The sequence below is a fragment of the Elephas maximus genome, chromosome 7, assembly GCF_024166365.1.
Source record: "Elephas maximus indicus isolate mEleMax1 chromosome 7, mEleMax1 primary haplotype, whole genome shotgun sequence".
Taxonomy (NCBI): Eukaryota; Metazoa; Chordata; class Mammalia; order Proboscidea; family Elephantidae; genus Elephas; species Elephas maximus.
The window spans coordinates 52,099,127-52,121,776 of record NC_064825.1 but is presented as its reverse complement, the minus strand read 5'-3'; the positions used below and the strand labels follow the sequence as shown (position 1 = coordinate 52,121,776).

The following is a 22,650-nucleotide window of genomic DNA, read 5'->3' as shown; positions in this document are numbered from 1 at the left end:
CCCTATAAGACAGAGTAGAACTGCTCCATAGAGTTTCCAAGAAGTGCCTGGCGGATTCGAACTGCCGACCTCTTGGTTAGCAGCTGTAGCACTTAACCACTACGCCACCAGGGTTTCCAAAGACACCTGCAGAAGTAGAAAAACATACCTCGCTCATGGATGGGAAGACTCGACATTGTGAAAACGTCTATTCTACCCAAAGCGATCTACAGATACAATGCAATCCTGATCTAAATTCCAATGGCATTTTTTAATGAGATGGAGAAATAAATCACCAACTTCATATGGAAAGGGAAGAAGCCCCAGATAAGTAAAGCATTATTGAAGAAGAAGAATAAAGTGGGAGGCCTCATACTACCTGATTTTAGAACTTATTATAATATCACCACAGTAGTCAAAACAGCTGGGTACTAGTACAACAAAAGACACATAGACCAATGGAACAAAATTGAGAATGCAGACGTAAATTCATCCACCTATGAGCTGCTGATATTCGACAAAGGCCCAAAGTCTGTTAAATGGGGAAAAGACAGGGTCCTTAACAAATGGTGCTGGCATAGCTGGATATCCATCTGCTAAAAAATGGAACAAGACCCACACCTCACGCCATGTATAAAAACTAACTCAAAATGGACCAAAGACCTAAATATAAAATCTAAAACGATAAAGATCAAGGATGAAAAATAGGGACAACACTAGGAGCCTAATGCACAGCATAAACAGAATATAAAACATTACTAACAATGCACAAACACCAGAAGAGAAACTAGATAACTAGGAGCTCTTAAAAACCAAATACCTATCCTCATCCAAAGACTTCACCAAAAGGTCAAAAGACAGCCTACAGACTGGGAAAAAATATTTGGCTACGACAAATTGGATCACCATCTAATCTTTAAAATCTGTAAGATATCGCAAAACCTCAACAACAAAAGACAACCCAATTAAAAAACAAGCAAAGAGTATGAACAGGCACTTCACTGAAAAAGACATTCAGGTGGCTCATAGATACAAGAGGAAATGCTCATGATCACTAGCCATTAGAGAAATGCAAATCAAAACTATAATGAAATACCATCTCACCCCAACAAGGCTGGCATTAATCCAAAAAACACAAAATAATAAATGTTGGAGAGGTTGTGGAGAGGCTGAAACACTTACACACTGCTGGTGTGAATGCAAAATGGAACAACCACTTTGGAAATCAATTTGGCGTTTCCTTAAAAAGCTAGAAATAGAAGTACCATACAATCCAGCAATCTCACTCCTTGGAATATATCCTAGAGAAACAAGAATCCTTACATGAATAGATACATGCACATCCATGTTCACTGCAGCACTGTTCACAATTGCAAAAAGATGGAAACAAGCTAGGTACCTATCAACAGACAAATGGATAAACAAATCACATATATTTACACAATGGAATACTGTGCAACAATAAAAAACAACAATAAATCTGTGAAACATCTCATAACATCGATGAATCTGGAAGCCATCATGCTGAGTGAAATTAGTTGCAAAAGGACAAATATTACATGAGACCACTATTACAAAAACTCAAGAAAAGGTTTAAAAACAGAAGAAAACATTCATTGATGGTTATGAGGGTGGGGAGGGAGAAGGAGGGGTACTCACTAACTAGATAGTAGATAAGAATTATCTTAGGTGAAGGGAAGGACAACACCCAATACAGGGGAAGTCATCACAACTGGACTAAATCAAAAGCTAGTAAGTTTCCTGGATACAACCAAACACTTTGAGGGACAGAGTAGCAGGGGTGGGGGTCTGGGGATCATGTTCTCAGGGGACAACTAGGTCAATTGGCATAATGAAGTTTATTAAGAAAATGTTCTGCATCCCACTTTGGTGAGTGGCGCTGGGGTCTTAAAAGCTAGCAAGCGGCCATCTAAGATACAGCAACTGGTCCCAACCTACCTGGAGCAAAGGAGAATTTAGAACACCAAAGACACAAGGAAAATATGAGCCCAAGAGACAAAAAGGGACACATAAGCCAGAGACTCCATCAGCCTGAGACTAGAAGAACTAGATGGTGTCCGGCTACCACCAATGACTACCCTGACAGGGAACACAACAGACAGTCCCTGATGGAGCAGGAGAAAAGTAGGGTGTAGGACTCAAATTCTAATAAAAAGACCAGACTTAATGGTCTGACTGAGACTGGAGGAATTCCAGAAGACACGGCCCCCCGGCTCTCTGTTAGTCCAGAACTGAAACTATAACTGAAGCCAACTCTTCAGACAAAGATTAGACTGGACTGTAAGACATAAAATGATACTCATAAAGAGAATGCTTCTTAGCTCAAGTAGATACATGAGACTAAATGGGCAGCTCCTGTCTGGAGGTGAGATGAGAAGGCAAAAAGCGACAGGAGCTGGTTGAATGGACATGAGAAATTTGGGGTGGAAAGGTAATGTGTGCTGTCACATTATAGGGAGAGTAACTAGGGTCACATAATAATGTGTATATAAATTTTTGTATGAGAAGCTAACCTGAGCTGTAAACTTTCACTTAAAGCACAATTAAAAGAAAAAAAGCCTCCAAAAAACACAATGCCTGGCACATAGTAGAAGTTCAATAAATATTTGTTAAATGACAAATATATATATATATATGCCAAGAATAAACATAATAAGAAACGTCCAAGATCTATAAAAAGAAAATGAGTGTTACTGAGAGGCAAAAAGAAGAGAAAGCATGCTCTTGGATAGAAGATATCATAAAAATGTTAATTCTCCCTATATATTAATCTATAAACATATATAATCCCACTAAATAAACACACAGAAATTTTTTTTGAAGCTAGACAAGCTGATTTAAAAGTTCATATAGAAAAATAAACAAGCCAGAAGAGCCAGGAAAAATTCTGGAAGCAGGAGGGGGAGGATAAAGAGTGGGAATCAGCCTTACCACATACTAATAAAACATATCATAAAACTACAATAATTAAAACTGTATAGTAGCAACACTTGAACAGACAAAACTGAAAAGAATAAAAAGTTTAAAAATAGACTAAAATGTATATGAGAATTTAGTATACAATAAAGGTTTTAAAGGTAGCATCTCAAAGTTGTGGAGGGAAAGATGGGTTATTAGGTGGTTGACATAGCTGTGGCACAATCTAGAAAAAAACAAAGTTGGATCTCTACCTCACACCTAGTTGCCGTTGAGTGACCTCCAACTCATGGCAGCCGCATGTGTGCCAGAACTGTGTTCCACAGGGTTTTCAACGGCTGATTTCGGAAGCAGATCACCAGTCCATTCTTCTGAGCAGACTCTAGATGGAGTCAAACCTCCAAGCTTTCATTTAGCGCCACCCACGGACTCCCCTCATACCTTACACCAGAATAAATTCCAGATGGGTCAAAGGTTGCAATATAAAAATAAAACCACAAAAGGATTAAAAAAAAAAATCATCTCAGAGAGGCGAAAGCCTTTTGAAAACAACTCAACCCCAGAATCTATGAAGCAAAGACTGAAATATTCAACTACATGAAAACCAAGCATTCCTGTACGGTAAAAACAGCCATAAGCAAAGCCAAAAGATAAATGACAAAGTAAGGGATACCTGGCACTCATGTTCCAAAGGGCCAATTTTACTAAAACATGAAAAGCCCTTAAAAAGAAGAAACTAATCAATAATATAATAGAAATATGGGCAAAGAATCCGAAAAAAGAAATTCACAGAAAGAAAAATACAAACAGCTCTTAGACATATGAAAAAGTATTCAACTTCACAAAGATAAACGGAAATTTAAAATATTCTTAAACACCACTTTCCACCAATCAGATAGACAAAGAGCAAAACATCTGATAATACACGGCACTGGTGGTGGGGTAGGGAAACAGCACTGCCCTACACATGGGTGGAAGTGCCTCTAGGAAAGGCAATGCCATGAGTGCTATCAAAAAACCCCATGTCCGAGGTCCCTGGGTGGCACGAATGGTTTGCGCTCAGCTGGTAACCAAATGGTTGGCAGTCTGAACCCACCCAGTGGCACTGTGGAAGAAACAGTCCTGGTGATCTGCTTCCATAAAAACTATAGCCAAGAAAACCCTATGAGGCAGTTCTACTCTCTAACATATCCCATCTCCTAAACCACAAAACAAAAACAAAATCAACAACAAAACCCAAGCGCTCTACCCTTTGACCCAACCACCCTTAGGCATTTATCCTGCAGTTGTACAGCACTCATTCGAAATGGCCTATTTAGAAGGTTATCTGCGGCAGCACCATGCATAATAACAAAAGACTGGAAGTAACCAAACTGTCCATCAGTTGGAATGGTTAACTAAATTATCGTGCAGTCATACAATAGAATATTGAGAAGCCATAAAAAAAAAAAAAAATGAGGAAACTATGTCTTGATAAGGGATGACGTCTAAGACATACTGTTAAATGAATAAAAAACTATAGAACAGTATGTATAGCATTCTGTCTTTTATGTGAGGGAAAAAAAAAAAAGCAACCGAGGGAGGGGAGAGATCTCTATGTATCTACTTGTAAATGTACAAAATATGCCTGAAACAATACACAGAGGTTGTCTCTGAGGAGGGGAACTGAGTGGCTGAGGGAACTGGAGGCAAATTCAGGTTTTATGGCACCTGAAGCTAACCAAAAGGTTGGATGTTCAAGTGCACCCCGAGGTACCTCAGAAGAATGGCCTGGTGATTTACTTCCAAAAAGTCAACCACTGAAAACTCTATGGATTTTCAAAAACAACAACAAAAATAAATTATTTCAAAAAAGAAAGAAAGAAACCCTGTGGAGCATAGGAGCCCTGGTGGCACAATGGTTAAGAGCTCATTTGCTAACCAAAATATTGGCGGTTCGAATCTACCAGCTGCTCCTTGGAAACCCTATGGAGCAGCTCTCCTCTGTCCTATAGGGTCACTGTGAGTTGGAATCAACCCGAAAGCAACAGGTTTGGATTCTTTTTGGTTTTATGAAGCACAACTCTACTCTGAAATACATGGGGTCACCATGAGCCAAAGTTGACTCAACAGAAGGTAGGTTTTTTTTTTTTTTTGGAAGCTTACAAAATTTGAATGCCCTCTTTAAGAAGAACAATCCAAAAATATTTCACTTTTGTAAAAGTTACAAAAACACACGAGCAGATGCACACACAGTTTGCGCCCCTCCTTGGGTCCTAGAAGGAGCCCTGAAGCTCAAGGGCCGTCAGTTTCCTGGAAATTTACCTCTGGGTAGGAGGCAGGCTTTTCACTGTATATTTCTGTGTCCTAAATTTTGAACTCCACAAATTAAAAAAAAAAAAAAAGGCTAGTGAGGGACCCAAAGGAAGACAAAAGCAAAGAGAGATGCATTCCCCATTCCTAGAGAAGATGGTTCAATATGATAAAGACGTCCAATTTTCCAGGGTTAAGCTAGAGCTTAATGCAATCCCAACCAAAAATACTAACTGGAATTTTTTTGACAGGCAGATTCTAAAGTTCACATAAAATTCTATTAAGGATTTACGGTTCAGTGAAAAAGCAAGTTGCAGAACAGTGTTATAATACACAAACATCAGAAAAATAAAAAATATACATACATATACACGTACACAAGAGTCCCTGGGTGGCGCAAACACTTAAGTGCTCGACCATTAACCCAGAGGTACCTCAGAAGAAATGCCTGGCAATTGGCTTCCAAAAGGTCACAGCCTTGAAAACCCCATGGAGTGCAGTTCTACTCTGACACACATGGGGTCGCCATGAGTTGGAATCAGCTCAACGGCGACTAGTACTGGTACCGGTATGTGCACACATGTCTACGAAGAATACCTCTAGATGGATACATGAAAAACTGGCAGTCTCTGGGGAGACAAACTGGGCAGCTAGGAAGACAGGAAAGGGAGGGACAGTTACCTTTCACTATGCCCTTGTGCATCTTTTCAATTTTGTACTATTTTCAAAAAGTAGGTAAAATTTGAAAGATAACGTGATAGTGTTGAAAGGAGGGTGAGCTTCTGTTAAGGGTGATGGAAAAATCTGCAAACGGATAATGGTGATGGTTGAACATAATAAATACAATTAACATCACTGAATTGCACATGTGAAGAACGTTGAAATGGCAAGTGTTTTGTTATATATTTACCATAATTAAAAAAAAACAAGATAATGTGCTACGGTGATGAAAAACTTCTAGAGATAGATAGTGGTAATGGTTGCATAACATGGTGAATATAAGTACTGTTACTTTGTACACTTAAAAGTGGTTAAAATGGCCAATTTTGTGTTACATATATTTTACCATAATTTCAAAAAAAAGAAGATAATGTGATAATGATGACTACAGACTGGGAATGAGAAAGAGACTAAAATTCACAGGCAAGGAGGGGAATCAACAAGCAGACTGTGACAGAGTTAACCCCCTCCCCAACCTGCTAGTCCCTGCCTCATCCCACCTCTTCGAAGCCTTCCTGGAGGCTCTGCAAGATCTCTGGGCCTCACCCTCTGCCTCCCAATCTCAGTTTTCAAAATAGAAAATGGGACCTCAGGGCTCAGCCTCCATGGAACCCCACTCCTCCCACACCCAGTCCAGCTCCCACCTTCACACCCTGACTCACCGGCTGGGCTGCAAGGAGGTCCTCCCAGAGGCAGCAGCTACTCGGAACAGCGCCCCATGGTGGCCTGAGGCAGAAGCTGCAAGGACAGGTAAGGGAGACAACCCATGAGGCAAGGCCACTAGGGTACTGAGCAGCCAGGATGGCAGAAGGGAGAAGGGAGGAGGGGGGGAAGGAGAAGAAGGAAGAAGAAAGAGGGGAAGGGGTGAAAGATGGGGAGAAGGAAAGAAGAGGAAGAAGGCAGAGAGAGATGGGGAAGAACGTGGAGGAAGAGGAGGAAAGGATCCTAAAGGACAATGGGGATGGAGGCTAGACCAGAGGTAGGCCTTCTGGTGGGGATGCAGGTTAGACCAGAGGTAAGCCTTCTAGTGAGGGTGAGGAAGGCTGATGGACAGGCCTGCCAGAGGTAAGGCCACACATGTGGTAAAGGGGAGTCAGGCCTTCCCATTCTTGGCCCTCCTCCAGGACCAGTGGCAGGGATGCTCGGGCAGGCTGTGGTAGGGATCTCCAGAGCCTGGTGAGGAAGCTGGACAGCCCCCAGGAAGGTAATGAGGAAGATCTGTGCGGCTCCATGACTTCTCCCACAAAGAGCTGGTCAGAGAGGGGGACTCTGGGAGCCATGAGTGGGACAAGAGGCCACTGAGGCTGGGGGTGTGAGGCCCCAGGGTTCTCCCTTAAACATGTGTGGGAGGTTGGGGAAAACAGGCCAAAAAAGGGTGTTTCTAGGCAGGACAAAAAAGAACTGACCATCCCTGAGGGCAGGTCACCACTCCTGCTGCCAGCAGTTTGCGAGTAGGCGCGTGAGGGATAGAATGGACGGATCCCTCCACCCCCAGCCTGGGGCAGAGCCAGGTCTGCCATTAGTGCAGGGTTAACCTACAAACTTAGGGGCTCTGCAGGATGGCTTTAGGGGGTATTCATTACCATTTTTAATTTTACTAGTTGGTGTTTATCTTAAGTAGACTCCACAATTATTACTGCTTCGGATGGGGATAAAATAGGTGTATGTTTTAAAACTGAGCACTTTAAACAGAAATTTTAGGTTAATTAGTATTTCAAATGGCAGAGTTGGCAAAAATAGCAGTGCTACTCAAATGACAATTGTAAAAATTAGACAACATAAACAATGCTTACCATATGCCAGTACTATTCTAAGCACTTTATATTAGCTAATTTAATCCTCACATCAACCCTAGGAGACACGTATGATTCGTATCCCTATTTTAAGATGAAGAAATTCAGACACAGAGAGGTTAAGTAACTCGCCCAAAGTCACACTGCTAGGAAGGTGCAGTTTGGGTATAGTCTAGACCTGTGCTGCCCAATACAGTAGCCCATTGTCATATGTGGCTATTGAGCATTTGAAATGTGGGCTTTGGAATAAAGTGTGCTCGAAGTATAAAATGCACACCTGATTTTGAAGACTTAGTACCAAAAAGAAAAGTAAAATATCTCATTAATAGTTTTTTCTATTGCTTACATGATGAAATGATAATATTCTGGATATGTGATTATTATTAAAATTAATTTCACCTGTTTCTTTTTAGTATAGCTGTTAAAAAATTAAAATTGCATTTGTAGTTTTTTTGAACAGTGTAGTACTAAACTCTTTACTCTGTTTATTGCCTCTCAAAAGTGACAGGCAACATTTACTGAGCGCCTACTATAGGCTAGGCCATCTTAGTCTGGAAGCACCTCTGAAACCTGTTCAGCACCATAGCAACACGTAAGCCTCCAATGACAGACAGGTGGTGGCTCGGCATGAGGTGCACTGGCCAAGAATGGAACCCAAGTCTCCTGCATAGAAAGGAATTCTACCATGGAACCACCACTATCCCAATACTTCTGAAAATCAGTCACTGAAAACCCTATGTATGACAACAGTCGGATCCATAACTGATCATGGGGGTGATGCAGGACTGGGCAGCTCTCCATTCCACTGTGCATGGGGTTGCCATGAGTCGGGGACAACCTGATGGCAGCTAACAATAGGCCAGGTACTGCTGTAAAGACTTAACACAGATTAAATGATGATGGTCCCAACAACCCTCCTCCAATGACGGTCTGGGAAACAGGAAACCACTTCTCTCCCTGACAAAGGCCCAGCCCCCTACAGGGCCTCTCTCAAGTTCCTATTCCTGCATTCGAGGACTCAGGCCAAGATGAGAGACTTGGGACTCCTTGTGAACATCACCTCCAGGATACCCCTGTTCAAGGTGCTGGAGGCACAAACAGGACCCAGACCTTGGACCTGGTCATGCCCCTCAGGAGCCTCAGGGTAGGGGGATCCAAAACCATCCAGCCCGTGTAAACAGCCTGAGGGGCTTTGGAGGTTTAAGTCTTCAGCTACTATGACACATCACTGAGTCCCCGCACCCAGGGAGGCAGAGACTTGGCAGAGGAGAGTGTCATCCTATTGCAACAGCCTGGCCACAAGTTGGAGGGTTCCCCTCCTCCCCCAGCCCGAGGGCCCAGCTCAGGCTCCAATACCCCCACCACCCTACCCTGCCCCAGCCTCTCCCATCTCCCTCCAGCCTCTCTCCGCTGGGCCACAGCAGGCATCTACAGCAGATACGACCCCAGTCCCACCCCTGCCCAAAGCCCTTTCAGGTTCCCAGTGCCCTCAAATCCAGTTCCTCAGCGGACCTGGTGCCTAACATTTCCAGGTGAAGAAACAGACACCCAAGGGGAGGAAGCAACTTGCCCAATTTGTCGGTGACATACCCCAAGCCCCAGCAGGCTGTGCTGGCCCGTCCACAACTCCCTCATGTCACTTCTTGCACCAGGAAGGGCCTGGCATACAATGAGCGCCCAAACTGTCTGCTGACAATGAGCAAATGAACCACACTCTCCCACCTCAGGAACTGGGCTCCAGGCCGGGTCTTTGAGGAAATCTTCTTGATTGCCTCCTTGGGCCCCTAGGCCTCTGAGGTTGAGCCACATACACAGCTCAGCACTGCTTCTGTTCTGTCTCTGGTTGCTCTGTTTGTGGGGGCCCCATTCACCTAACCTCCACCCTGACCCGGGTGTCCTGAGACTCTACACTCCTTATCCTCCCTGCCCCCCAGAGCAGAGCCCAGGACCCAGCTGGGCTCACAAGGGCACTCAGTCCAGAAGTAAGAGCCATCTAGAATCCTTGACAGCCAGTCCTTCTTCAGGTCTTGCCTGAGTCTCTCTGGCTGGAGCCAAAGTTTCACCCTTCTGTTTTCTATCACTTCAACCTCCAAGGGCAGAAATTCCACTGCCCCTTCTCTATCCTGGTTCCCCCAGCCCAGGCCCTTAGCCAAGGAAAGGCACACCCAGGCCTCCTTCATTTCCTAAGCACCCACTGTGTGCCTGGCCCCTGCCAGATTTCCACCTTCATCTCACTCATCCTCGTAACAACCCTAAGGCCTGAAACTGTTACCTTACCCCAATCACGGAGTACCAGGCTGAGGCTACGTAAGGTAGAGACTTACCCAGGTCACTTGCTGGAGCCAATGGGGCCTGTGGAGGATGTGGCTGCCTCTGTCTGGTGGGGTCAGAGAGGCTCTTGAGCTGGGCCTTGAAGGATGAGTAGGAGGCTGCCGGGTGGAAGAGGAACAAAGCCCTCCCAGGCAAAGGGAATGGAGTGTGTATAAGGCCCGGGGATAGGAAAGGACTTGGCGACTTCAAAGACGGGGGAGATTTCAGTAGGGGAGGAATGGAGGATGTGAAGGGATAGTAGTGACACACAGAGAGGTTTGGTGACTCACCCTGGTCACCCACAGGGCCTGCTGACCTGTGTGGGTGTGGCCCTTTCCTGGAGGAGTGGGATAGCTCCAGGGCCATGAGCTCCTTTGCATGCTGATTTGCATGAGCGAGTCAGCCCTGGGCCAGGGCAGCCCGAAAGGTCCTAATTCCTCCACACTCAGCTCTGGAGCCTCCTCACCAGGAAGCCTTCCTGGATTGTATCCTTGGCTCCCATGTCTGCACACAGCTCAGCTCTGAGTCCAAGGAAAGACCCAGCACTTGGTGGTGGGAGACAGGCCCAGGGTTCAGACCTGAGGCCTCAGCTCATGTACCACCCCTCACCTCCTCATCCCCTGCACAGCCCACCCCTTACCCCTGGACCCTAGGTTTCCCAGCACAGGCAGGAAGGCCAGGGACCCCAGCCCCTAGGCCTCAGAGAACCCCTCAGAGCTCCCCACAAGAACCAAGAATGATACACATCCAGCTCTGGCCAGGCCCTGGTCTAAAAACCGCATCCCGCCATACCACAAGCACACAACTCACACAACCTCAAGGGACACACACCTCTGAGAACCACATACATCTTCGACCCCACCCATGGCAGCACAGCACATCTGCCCCCCATTACCACATACCCTTCAGTGCCCACAATCCCCACCAACAAGACACTAGATACGACCACCCCAGAGACCCAAGATGCCCGATACCCCCCTCCCACACCCCCGCCTCCCCAAGTCTAACCACCAGTGATACCTATTGGCAGACTTGCCGCTCTCCAGGGGGTTCTCAGGACTCTGACAGCACAAATGAGAGGCCTCAGGAACACTTCCCGTAGATATGAGGAACTAGGTGGGGGCGGGGTTCCTGGCCCAGATGGTGCAGAAGTGGCCCCCGCCCTACTGCAGGGACCAGCTCCCTGCAGTCCCAGTGGGACAAAGTAGCAGTGTGGCCCTTGGGAAGGGCGGGGAGCTGACTGGCCCCTGGGCCAAGAAGTCTATTTTCTGTCTCTCAAGGACTGGTGGCTGCTGCATGCTGGTCCCAAGGAGGCACACCAGGGTCTCCTGCCCTATCTCAGCCCCATCTCCCTGCCCTGTAACTTGCCCTGGCCCCAGGAGATTCTGTCCCTCCCAAATGTATTATGTCCCATCCTCTGGGGTCCCTGGAGTAGTGAAAGTTGATGGGGGGCAGCCCCTCAGGGCAATGAGGACTAAGTTGAGGTCCCAGGGCCTGGCTCCATGAAGAGCTGCCTCAGCCACCTGGTGGGGAGCTGGGGGCTCATCAGCAAGTCCCTAGACCCAGGCCTAGAAGGCCCTCCCTGCCCAGGACGCAAGGCAAGCCTGACTCCATCACTTCCTGATTGAAGCCCTGGGCAAGTCATGTCATACTTGGAGCCTCAGTTTCCCCCTCCACAAAGTGGAACTGTCAGACCTGCCTCACAGAGCCTGGCACCCAGATGAATGTTATACATTATCATACCTGTAATAGAGGCCATATTCACTCATTATCTGCTTGCTCCTCCACTAAGGTAGTCACTTCCTGTCCCTAGCTCCAAGGCCTTAGCCAGTCTTGACCAGAGGGGCCCTTGAGTATCAGCCCCCTCAGCACTCGAGGTCTCAGTTATCCCAGACACCAATGGCTACTACACCCTGCCTCCAGCCCTGTTCCCCTGCAGAGCTCAAGACTGATACCCCACTGTCTCCTGACCTCCTCCTGGATGGCCCCAGGCACTGCAGACTCCCCATCTCACACTGAGCTCACCAGGGCTGCCCCAACTGAGATTGGGCCTTTGAGCAAATTAGAAAAAGGTGACTCTTCCTCCAGTAGCCCCACACCAGGGTATGCAGCTCAGCAAGCAGAGGACAGTCTGGATTTCAGTACCCTCCACCCTGCTCCCGTGGGTCTTCCCTCCGCAATGGTTAAGTGCTCAGCTGCTAATCCAAAGGTTGGCAGTTCAACCCCACCCACCGGTTCCATGGGAGAAAGACCTGGTAATCTGCTTCCATAAAGATTATAGCCTAGGAAATCCTATGGGGCAGCTAACAACAACATGATTCTAAATATAATATGCACAGATTACAAAGGAAGCCATCAGAAACGAAATGGCTGATTTCCTGGACCATCGGACTGGAGAATGAGCCTAAGACTCAAAGCTCCTCCTCTCCCCCAGGCCTCCTGGGGAACTAAGACAGCTAATCAAACAAGGTGACCCTCACAGGCCACCAGAGGCTGGCAGCATATAGCCCAGCCTGCAGACTTTCAAACGGGAAATGGACTGAGTTCCATTAGTAAACACGAGACTCCAGGGTCCCTGTGGTTTGGCCTCCGGTTGCATCTGACTCCACCTTAGCCCTGACCGGCACCCACCTCCAGTGCCACTCCTACTCCATCCTCCAAACCTCACCCTGGCAGCCCCCTCATCATGCCCAGGCCCCACCCTGGGAAAGGATCAGGCAGGGAGTGAGGTCTGAGGTGTGAATGTCTGAAGTATTCCACTCGCAAATAAATGAAGCTGAAAGTAAAACAATTTGTTTTTTTAGGCCTTCAGGTCTCACCATCTACCTCTATTTCCAAAGGGACCATGCCGTCCCTTCCATTCCCACTGCCCCCACCTACCCCAGCCTCCCCATCTTGCCTGGACCCCTGGGCCCACCTCCTTGCCTCCTGAACTCTCTCCACCTGCAGCCAGGGCTCACCCGTCTAACCAAGCACAAGGTAGAGTTTCTGGGCCTGGTACCCACGTCCCTCCATAGCCCTGACCCAAGCCTACCCCTCCCTCCACTCCCCTAATCCTTCACCCTCTGGCCTTAGCTCAGGCCCTTCCTACTCCAGTGTGTGACTCAACCAGCCCCCAACACCTGTGGGGACCTGGGGACACTAGGTTACCCTGCCCTAGGGCATGCCCACCATGAGTACAACTGGACTCTGGCCTGGCCCCCTGCCCCTCAGTCACAGATACACCCTACTGGAGTGGGGACTTCCCACGGCAGGACAGGGACAGCCTTCCCTACCAAAGGGTACAGCGCTGGGCACAGGGGGTGCTTCAGGATGACTACTCTAGGGAGTTCCCCAGAAGATCCTCTTCTGTGACCACTGGCCCCCATGGGGGAGGTACAAGGGGGACTCAACACAGTAACAGGCAGAAACAGGAAGAAACAGGGCCAACCACAAGGGGGGGATGGGAGTGGGCAGAGCTGACAACAGAACCCGCAAGCAGCGGGTGGACAGAATCGGAGTCACAGACTTGCTCAGGACCCTCGCCACCAACGGAGCAGCCAAGGGCCAGTACTGGCCATGACAGGGTGAGGGAAAGAGAAGGAGCTTGGCTCATGCCTCCCTCAACTGGCCGGGAATCTGAAGGAGCGATTTGGTGGGCTCCCCTGCACCCCAGAACTAGCAGCCAGGAGATTCAGGGACCATAGGTAACCTCCTAGAATGAGAAGCCGGAAGATAAGTTGTTGTCCCTTGCTGCTGGCACCCTAAAGGGGAAGCTGCCCACGTGGGCAGGGTGGAGATGACCAGATGGGGACAGGGCTGGAAGGGAGAGACGGAGACAGGGGAGCCAGCCCCACAGGCTCTAGCCTCTAACTTGGCAACCTCCAGCCTCCCTCACTATATAGTCAGGCAATAGATGAGAAAGCCTCCTTGCCTCAGCTTCCCTCCTCCAGTCTATTCTCCAACAGGGTCATTGCGGAGCATTCTCACCCACTCACCTGATCCAACCCTGCTTAAAACAGCAAGAGCTTGAGGTATGGAGTGGTTACCATCTACCAGCACTGGGCTAAACTTGTTATACTGACTGTAACACTTTAGAAAGTACACGGTATTAGCCCATTTTACAGATAAGGAAACTGAGCCTCAGAGAAGTTAAGTAACTTGTTCAAGATCACCCAGGGAACTGACATCCCACCTTCGAGTAAAAGCCAAAGCCAACAGTATGGCCTACCAGGCCTGTGTGATCTGTCCCTGCACCCCCACTCCCACGCTGTTACTCCAACACGCGACTGTGTGCTCCCAGCGCAGGGCTTGGTACTTGAGCTCCCTCTGCCTGGAATGCTCTTGCCCAGACATCTGTATGACTCACTCCCACACTTTTTCTGGCACCTTCTATATGAGAGGCTTTCCTTCCTTGACCACATTCTAAAAAAGTGTTCTTATCAGTCTCTATCACCCTATGGTTTCATGTTTCAGCATCTCTCTTATCACCACGGGACACTATATTCGTTAATCGTCAGTCTTCTCAACTGGAATATCTAGGAAAACAGGGACGCTGTCTCACTCACAGCTGTATCCCCAGGAGCTCAAAGAGTGTCTGCCAAACGCTCAGTAAATATCTGTTAAAGATACGAAGGGACATCTTCAAAGGCCTGCCTTGCGGCAGGCGCTCAATATGTGGCAAACTGGCGTTATTTTCAGCATTTGCTGCCCACCCTCCTCAAGTCTCCCTCCTTCTCTGCCTCCCTTACTCAAGTCCTTCCCCAGGAAGTCTGTGGGTAGCAGCAGGGGCTGGGCACACACACAGGTGGGGAGGGGGTGGGCAGAGCAGGTCTGCAGAAGGCTGGGCTGGGAAGGCTTCCATTGCACCACGGGGCAGGGACCTCTCCTCGGAGGAAGAGGGATAGTTGGATGAGGCAGATGTCTTGGTTCAGACCACAGCCCTAGGAGTCAAAGTTTCAATTCTGAGGCTCCAGGGCACCCTCCATCGCTGGGCCTGTCCCTACTCTGGCCTCTGAGGCTGCCCCTGCCACATCCTGCTGTGCTGTCCTGATAAATGCTGCTGGGGGACCCCTTACCCACACACGGCAAGTGCTGACTCTCAGACTCCTTCATTTCGCCTCTCAACCATTGCCCAGAAGCAGGCCCCCAGCAGGTCGGAACCACCCCAGACTTTCAGGAGGCTGAGACATCACCCCCCCCCCCCGCCGGCTCCCCCGTCCCCCATCCCCCCCGGCCAAAGGCAGGTACTGCCCTCCCCTGCCTGCCTATACCTTCTATGGCTCGCCATTACACAGAGGGGCTCAAAGAGCCTCCACCTTCTGGCTCCTGCCACTTGCTCCTCCTCTCCCATCTCACTTCTACTCCCACTTCCCAAGTCTTTGGTTTTGCTGGTCCCTCTGCCAGGAGGTCTTTCTCTACCTCACCCTTCAAGCTCAAATGTCACCTGCTGCAGGAAGCATTCCCTGACTCCAGGCTGGGTCAAGGGACTTCTCCTGGTCTCCCATAGCCACAGCCCTGATCACACTAAGATGTCACCATCTGTGACTGTCACACACACTCTCTTGCTCCATCCTCAGCACCAGCTGGGAGCTCCCTCAAGGTAGGACCAGGGGACCCATGTCCCCACTCAAGGTGGCACACAGTGAATATCTATTAATGGAATAAGTATTTCCCAATTTTAGACACAGAGAGCAAGTAGCCCAGAGGGAGCGATGACTTGCCCAAGGTCATGCTGCCAGCCAGTGGCCAGTCTGCCTCCCAGCACCAGACACCTTCCAGTTCCCCTAGTGCCCACCTCAGTTACAGCCCACTCTCCTGCCTGACAGACCCCAGCCCTGTCTTCTCCCAGCATTCCACAACTACTACCTACCTCCCAACCTGCCCTTTAGGCATTTAGGAACCACCTAATACAACCCTCCCCATTTTCAGATGGGGAAAGTGAGCCCTGGAGAGGAGCAAGAACCTAGCCAGGGCCACACAGCAAATCAGGACCAAGACCCAGGCTTTGACCCCCAGCCTGAGATCAGTCCCTTGGACTGGGCCTGTCTTTGGAAGAACTGGGAGGGGCTGTGTGTCCCCCAGGTGACCTCAGAAATACTGGAGCAGCCCCCTACCTGGTCCAGCCCTGCAATGAGAAATGTGGGTTTTCAGGCCATGGGTGGTAGAGGCAGATGAGTGTCTTGGTTCCTGTCCTTGGAACAGAACCACCAGATTCTCCTGGATCTTCAGCCACCCTAGGTTTAGCACATCCACCTTTAGAGCTAAGGAGACACGGGGGGAGGAACAGCCCCAGTCCAAGCGGGGAGGTAGGCCTTTAGCTGAGACTCTGGTATCCAGGCACCAAGCAAAGGAGACGCCCCCTCAGAGCTGCCCTGTCGTCATCTGGAAAAGTGTCAGTGTCCAGATGGGCCCCTCAGAGGAGGTCCCTTTCTCCAAATTGTTGGTCCCTTGGGATCAAACTGTTGCCTTTTAGCTGTAGACCCATACAGTGGACCTCCTGGATGAAGGCCCCACTATGGAGATGGAAAGACTGAGGTTCAGTGGGTGAAGGTCTCATCCAGCTCACACATCAAGGGGTATAGATCCTGGGCACCCCCTACTCCAGCCCCTGACTGGGACATCGGATGCCAGTCATGTGTTTGCACAAAGACCAAAGTATGATGGATCCTCCAAGGACCTACATCTGCCTGCTCTGGGCCATGGAGCCCGAGAGAGCACGCGCACATACACATGCAAACACAGTCCCCCCACCAGAGGGATAAGGAGTAGGAGGGGCCTGGGAAGCAGACCCAGGAAGGAGCTCACCCCGCCAGGAAGTCTTCCAGGAGGAGGAGGGCACTTCCTTGCAAAGGACAGGTCTCTCCACAGGGCAGCTCCCACTCCCTACCTGTACTGCCCAGGGCCCTCTGAGGGCAGCTGCTGGGTCCACAGGCCGAGATAAAAAAAAAAAAAAAAAAAGGCACCAGAAAATGCTGGGGGAAGCGCAGTGATTAACTCAAGGCTCTTGGTCAAAGCCCAGCCTCCTGCACCCTGAGGAGGGGCAAGTCCTCCCTCAAGGGCTCCACTCATGCCTCTGCCTAGCATAGGGAGCCTGGAGCCTGGCTCTGGCCCTTCAACGCTTGACTTCGGTCTGCTAGGCCATATCCCCTGCCGGCCCTGTTATAGCCTACAGCAGGAGTATGGTCCTGACCTTGCTCTGTGGCCAGGCCAGCCACCAGCGCTCTCAGAACCTCCCCTCATTCCTTCCCTGGTGTCCTTGGGGACAGCCTCACTACTACCTGAAAATGAAGACAAGGCCTAGCCCCTCTCTGTACCACCCCTCTCCCCAGCCCCAGATGGCTGCCTCTTCTGCTACCACCTAGTCCCTCCCAGAGCCTGGTTCTCGCATTTCTTGAAAGGGAAGCAGCAGGGTGTGTATGCTGGGGGGTGAAAGGGGGGTGCAGAGAGCACACAGAGGTAGTAGGATCCTGGAGGCCAGAATGCCTTGACAGCTGGGTTACTGGACCACCTAGCCGCCACGAGACATGCTCCAGTCCTCGTCCATCTGGCATCGGCCTGGTCCAAGTGAGGCCCAGGGATCAGTCTCAACTCAGGGTTGACCCAGCTCAACTCTAGGCTTTGTAGGCTCTTGGAACCTAGAATTTTGGAAACTAAGAAGTTGGGAATCACAGGAATAAAACACTCTAGAAGCCTTGGACCCCCAATGTCTGGAATCTCAGACTCAGAATCTTAAAATCCCAGCTGCCCAATGTAGGGAGAGGGAGTATGTAGAAAGGGGTGGGAACAGCTCCCTCTCCTACCTGCCTCACCCCTCACCTGTCCTGCTTGGCTGGTCTCCTGTAGCGTCTGGTGGCTGGTGCCTGGGAGTTCCCAGGAGCTGCTTCTTCTGGCTCCCTCCCTGAGGTTCCAAGGAAGTTGAGCCCCTTGAAGATAAGTGGCCAACCCAAGGCCTCTCACTGAGCTGGAGGTAAGGGACAGCCCCCGGGCTCCAGACTCCAGGTCTGACCATAGGCAGACTCCTGCCCTCCTGGATTACTGTGGGGAAGGGGAGGAGAAAAGGGGATGCCCAGGGGCAGGGGCAAATCCCCAGGGTGGGTGGGAAAGCTGGCAGGGGAGACTCAGAAACGTAGCCCTGCTACTGCTCTCCCTGTCCTGGCAGCTGACTTGCCTCAGCACTCCTCCTGGTCAGGAGGTGGGGCCAGGCCAGGTTCCTCCAGGACTCAGAACTTGATAGCAGCTAGTCTGGTCTGCAAGCAGGATGTCCTTGCAGGCATGCCACGGCACAGCTGGCCACCAGCTGCGTCACCTGATCAGGTGGCCATTCAGCCCTCCCAACTACGCAATGTACGTGGTAGATGATCTTGAGCAAATTACTTAATCTCTCTGGGCCTCAGTTTCCTCATCTGTAAAATGGGTATGGTGCTTACCTAATAGACTATTGTGAGGACCAAACGAAATCAGTGCATTAAATGTTTAGCACCGCACCTGGTACACAGTAAGAAAGCTTCCAAGAAACAGTAGCTACTGCTACTACTATTAAATACCCTATTATTGAACTGGTCGCTTAACTTCATATCCCCTCCTAGAAATTCTGACTGTCTTAGGACAGTCTGGGACAGATTTTCTGATGATGGGATAGGTTTTTCCCTTCAGAAGTATGGCCCAAAGGCTGAGACAGAGAGAGCAATTCCATGTTAAGGCGATGCAAAAACCACCAGCACACCCCGCCACTCACACACACCACCCCTGACACCAATGGTCATCTGGCTCTTTGGGCTGGGACGGTTCTCCCCAGAGCCCTGGGAGGAATAGGCAACTCTGGGGGCCTGGCCAGGGAAAGAAGGAACATGGACAAGGTGTCCTCTCTGACCAGAGCAGGGGGCACTGGTGTGGAGTCTGCAGCAGACCCTGAGTTTGTGGGGAGTGTGCTTTGAACGGGGATCTCTGAAGCCCCCCCAAATCCTCCTGCTGTTGAGGACTGCTGGTGGAGGACTGCTCCTCTGGGGTGGCCACCCTTACCCAGAACTCCTACCTGAAACAGGAAGCACTCTCTGTGTAGAGCTGTGAAGGGGGCTGAAGGTGGGCAGGCCAGCGTTCAGCCTGACAGACAAGAGGAGGAGGTGGGAGGGGCAGTTAAAGGGACTGAACTCTGCTTCTGAGGGAGCAGCCAGGTCAGCTTGGCTGGGTCTGGGATGCCATTCCAAGGTTGCTCCTGGGGTCTGCCCCCAACCCAGGTATAATCACACTCTGTTCAAGGCTGCCTTCGCCACCACCCAGGGGAGAGTCCCTCACTGAGCCACACCCTGAGCTGAGTTCAGGGTCCGGTCGGGTTGGAAGAGGGGTAAATGAGGCCTAAGAAGCCAAACCCACACCTAGGTTGTGATCCTATTTCTACCACTTATTTGCCTTGACTTTGAGCAGGTTACTTAACCTTCCTGTGCCTCAGTTTTCTCATCTATAGAATGGAACCTAACTTCTAGTGTTGTTGGATTAAATTGGTTAATATATATATAAGTGCCTACAACAGTGCTACATTTCTGTTTGCTGCCACTGTCATTCTTGGTGATATTACTCAGCTCTCTAAGACTGTTCCTTCCTCTATGACATTGGAGGGTGATCCTTGTCTCACGGAACGGTGTCAAGCTAAATAAGAATAAATGTGCAGTGTCCGGCACATGGTAGATACTCAATCAGGGAGAGCTTCTTCCTATTCCCTCCCCTTTCCCCAACAGGGAGCCTAGTCTAAGAGTTAAAGTCAGTCCTGTTCCCCATCATGTCTAGCTCTGTGACCCTGGGCTGATCTCTGGCTCTTGGCCTCAGACTCCTCATTCGTGGAAGAAGCTTCTGGACGAGGTCATCTCTGAATGTCCATGGTCACACCTCCTGTAGCCTCCCTTCCCCATTTCCAATCAATGTCCTACTGCACCTCTTCCTGTCACAGCAGGACCACTGGGAGCCTGGGGTGGAGGGGGCAGCTAGTGGGCAAGAAATACCAGCCCTCGAGCAGACCACTGCCCAGCCCAGGCCCCCAAGGGTTAAGATCCAGAGAAAGAGGTGGGGGGCTGGGGTCAGCTCTGGACAGACAGGCCTGGAGCCCAGGGCCTGCCTACCCTTCCCCCACCCTGGAAACAGAGGCCACTTGTTTGGGCAGAGGCTGGCTGGCTGGCTGGCTGGCTTTGAGCTCCCTCTGCCAAAGGAAGAGTGGGGTGGGGAGGAGAGCCCCTGGAGCGTGGAGGGGACTCCCCTTCCTCCAGCCAGTGCTCTAGGCTGGTCCACCACTAGGCCCCAGGACTCTCAGAGACCCTGAACCCCTCTGAACTGATCTCTTCCCTTGGATTTTCCCTTTCCTTCATTCGAACATTTGCTGCTAGGAGCAGGATTTAGATTCAAACAGGCTCAATTCTTGCCCCAGCACTACCTCTCTTTGGGCATGGGGCCAGGGCTTATTACCCCATCCTGCAGATGGGGAAACAGAGGCTCTGATGAGTTTGGGAACTTGTAGAGTCACACAGGATGGCAACACAGTGATTCCTAGTCCCAGATCCTAGTTGGTCCCACAGAGCTCCAAGATCCTTCCTACACTGTGACACTACATAAAACTGAAAGGATAGGCAGGCAGGAGGAGGCATTAAGCAGTCCACCTTTGAAACCTTAAGTCCCAAAGGGCTGGCGGGCAGGGCCATGAAGAACTTGCACAAAGGGTTGAGGCTAGACATGTGGAGAAGTATGGCTGGAGCTGAAAGGGAGGGATAATGCTGGGGACAAGAGGGAAGCTTGAATGCTTGAATGAAGCTTGGGGATAATCAGAATCCCTGGCGACCTCAGCTTACCTCCACCTCACCAGTCCTCACGACTCTGCCTGGGACACCCTATCTCCTGCACTGCCCCAGTGAGCAAGTGGCCAGTTGGGCGGCAGCATCCTCCAGCCAGAGTCTGGACAATCTCTAATCAGCCATGGGACATGGAGATGAGCTCTCTCTACACCACTGCCCCACTACCCTTCCCAACCACACCCATCTCCTTGCCATTCCTCAGACATACCACACAAGTTCCTACCTGTGCATGAGCTATGCCCTCCTCTGGAAGGTTCTTATTCCTGTTAATTGCCACTTAACTGCCCAGGCCCATTCCAGTCATCTCCTCCTCCCTGGGCCTTCCAAGAGTCCCAATCCCTGACTCCATCTCTTCACCTGTCTATACCGTCTTCATGGTTCTGCTAGGCTCCTTCTACCCCACAATCATTTGCTGGGTGGTCTCCCCCAGCCTGGGGGCTCTCCAAGGACAGGCATCCTGAGTGCCCTGGTCTGGGTACCCAGTGGCCAGCATACAATCAGATCCTTCCTTGAGTGTCACCACCTAGCCAGGGGATCAAGGAAGGATCTTCAGGGCAGGGATGGGGGAAGAGATGGGAAGAGTGGGTGCATATGACAGAAGTCATACTGTGATGGATCCTGATCAGAGCTCCTCAGCACCAAAAACCACCCTGGAGGTTTTGGGGACCAAACACACACACACCCTAAGCTGCACACCAAGCCTGCTCTCTCCAGTCCCAACCACCCAGTCCCAGCTTGACCCCATTCAGTGCACAGGCACCTCCTTCTTTTTCCAGCAATTGGGCCAGATAGGGGCTCTTGGGAGGCCATGCCCCCATTACCGGTGGAGGACTGAGACACAGAGAACGGAAGTAGACTGCCCAAGGTCACTGGAACCCTAGGTCCATAGCATTGGGTCTTACGCGTCTGCAGAGATAGGAGGGTCTCAGGGTCAGTAAGGCGGGAGGTTTCATTTCACAGATGGGAAAAGCAAAGCGCCGGAGGACGGGCGGGCTCCGGATCCTGGGTGCCTTCGTGCCGAAGGGCTAGGGGTTGGAAGCCCCATGCCTCGCCAATTCGCCCTCCTCCCCATGGTCTCTGGCCTGACCGCGCATCCTCAGGAGGAAACGCCCCACAACCACCACCTGGCAGGGGAACAGACAAGGTGACCTGGGGAGAGGCGCCCGCGGAAGTAGGGGCCGGGTGCAGAGTCGCCGCGCGGCCTCGGTGTTTCCTTCTGCGGAATGGGGAAACTCCTAGGCCACACCTGGTAAGAGGGTAGCAGACAGGAAGGCCCCAGCAGCCGCACTGACCTGTTCTGAACGTAGACTCCGCGCGGGGACCAGGGGTCCCGGCGCCGCCACTGACTCACGCTGCCTTCGCCAACTCGCGGCCGCGGGCCGGGCCGGGCGCGCCCACCCCACGGGGAGCTTCCGCCCGCCCCCACGTGATGCCCCGGGGAGGGGAGGGCGGGGAAGGGGCAAGGACCCGCCCCCTCCCCGGCCCCGCCCACGTCTCGTCGCGGTCCTTCGGCATGCTAGCTGGTTTGGCCAGCTTTCTGGATCGGTCCGTCTCTGTCTCCCCAAGCCCTGTCGCTGCTCGCCGGGCGGTCTCTGCCTCCCGATGCTCAAGTCTCCACCTCTCCCCGAGTCTTCTTGCTTTTCGCCGCCCTTGCCATCCCTCTCCTGGAGAGTCTGCCCCCGACAGGAGTGAGCGACAGCCCCCCCCAGATGTCCAGACCCTCAGGTCGGTGAGGGGCGGTTGGAGGCGGGACGACCTCGGCCCTTGACCTCCTCCAGTAACTTCTTCCCCCACCCCATTCTCCC

General features: G+C 50.7%; 1 protein-coding gene across 6 annotated transcripts in view; it reads right to left on the bottom strand.

The window, feature by feature from the left end:
- The window catches only part of ARAP1 (ArfGAP with RhoGAP domain, ankyrin repeat and PH domain 1), a 70,019-nt gene extending 47,768 nt beyond the window's left edge, over positions 1 to 22,251 (bottom strand). For 4 of the 6 annotated variants that reach the window (XM_049889939.1, XM_049889944.1, XM_049889943.1 and 1 more), the window contains exons 1-2: positions 22,138 to 22,251; positions 6,591 to 6,666 (exon numbers count right to left, since the gene is read on the bottom strand). The gene's annotated coding sequence lies outside the window, so the exon portion shown is untranslated. Of the gene's footprint in view, positions 1 to 6,590; positions 6,667 to 10,045; positions 10,151 to 10,321; positions 10,553 to 11,051; positions 11,096 to 22,137 lie in introns of those variants that run through there. The other 2 variants (XM_049889940.1, XM_049889941.1) reach the window with 2 other exon arrangements.
- Between the last annotated feature and the right edge of the window lie 399 nt (positions 22,252 to 22,650).